We start from the raw sequence: 1,719 nt of genomic DNA on the forward strand, positions 1-1,719 counted from the left end.
TCTCAGTGAGGACTTCCAGGAGCCCGCTGCTTAATATTGCAACCATCCCTCATCCCCAACATGATGGATGGATGGGAGTCTGATGGAGCCATTGCAGATATGGGAGAATAAAGGGATGAGTTCTATTTTGAACACATTAAAATAGAAATGTTCTACAGGCAGTTAGGAAGACAAATCTGTAGCTTTCTTTGTTGCATCTACTGTGAGAATGAAGACCATCCCCAGCAATCAGATTATTGATGTTCCAGAAAATGGGGACATCACTCTGAAGGATGTACAGTTATTGTGAAGGGCCCCAGAGGAGCCCTGTGGAGGGACTTCGATCACATCAATGTAGAACTCAGTCATCTTGGAATAAAAAGAAGAGTCACCAGGTTGGCAAATGGTGGGGGAATAGAAAGTAGCTGGCTACCATTTTCAGTATTTGTAGTCATATACAGAACATGACCAAGGGTGTGACACTGGGTTTCCATTACAAAATGAGGTCTGTGTGTGCTTACTTCTCCATCAACATTGTTATTCAGGAGAATAGTCTCTTGTTGAAATCCGAAATGTCTTGGGTGAAAACTACAGGGTTCAGGTGAGGCCAGACATTACTTATTCAGTATCTCAAGCCCAGAAAGATGAGTTAATTCTTGAAGAAAATGACATTGAACTTTTATTAAATATCAAATTCAGCTGCTTTGATTCAGCAAGGCATAACAGTTAAAAACAAGGATATCAGAAAAGTTTGGAATGTGTTAATGTCTCTAAAAAAGGAATAGTTCAACAGGCTGTTAAATAAGATCTAAGAGCTGTTCAGCTACAAAAACAAGATGCTAAATGATTCATAAAACATATTTGTGCTATTTTAAGGATGCAATACATGCTCTCTATTAAAAAAAAGAAAAACACATCTGTAGCATAAGAAAGATGTAAAGTTTAATTACATACTTTTAGGAATTCTCTAAATAAAGGTAATATGGATATCAAGACTTCTGCTTTAGGGCAGGATGAAGTATTCATGGCAACTAAAAAAGCCAGATAAACTATAAAAAGGTCTTTTTAGGGTTTTAGTGAGCTGCTGAAGCAAAAAGGCTTAGAGAGACTGACATTCCAGAGAAAACAGAGGTAAATTCAGAGGTAGACTGAGGATCTGTCTTTTTCTCTGGGGACATTTGCTGATTCTAGGTATGAATTAAAGGCTGAGAATATGAGCTTGGTTAAGACAGGGAGCTGCTGCTGGGGCACAGATAAACAATCACAGTTTGCAGTTATGTGGTTAGAGTGACAAAAATGGAGACTCAAGAGACCTCAAATACAGCCAATTTCCATCTCAAGAATTTGTTATGTTCTGAAAATGTGTAGAGCAAAAGCCTAAAGAACTAAGAAAAATAACTTTGAAAGCCAGAGTGGAAATTTCAATATCCTTAGCACTGAAGAGAAAAAGATCCACTAAATTCGCGATTAAAAACCAATTGAAACCCATACCATAGGAGCAGATACAAATCATAGGTAGACCAATTCTTACCAAAATTGGATCCCAGCCTGAGTGTGTGTAGTTCTTGATTGGATGAAAGTGATAAATTCTACATTCTAGTTTTATAGCAATGGAAAGGGCAAACCCTTTTTGGTGGGATTAAGACATCCTGTGATGAAAAATATGACTCTACAGTTTCCTTTTTATATCCAATATATGACATTCAGTCAGGTGATAAAGATATTGGAGTTAGCAGAACT

The 1,719-nt window shown here is 37.5% G+C and overlaps 1 pseudogene; it reads left to right on the forward strand.

Annotated features, from left to right (window-relative positions):
- Positions 1-208: 208 nt before the first annotated feature.
- LOC105809102 lies at positions 209-784 on the forward strand (annotated as a pseudogene).
- Positions 785-1,719: the final 935 nt, after the last annotated feature.

This window comes from Propithecus coquereli, unplaced genomic scaffold (genome assembly GCF_000956105.1).
Source record: "Propithecus coquereli isolate 6110/MARCELLA unplaced genomic scaffold, Pcoq_1.0 Scaffold19, whole genome shotgun sequence".
In the NCBI taxonomy this organism is placed as follows: Eukaryota; Metazoa; Chordata; class Mammalia; order Primates; family Indriidae; genus Propithecus; species Propithecus coquereli.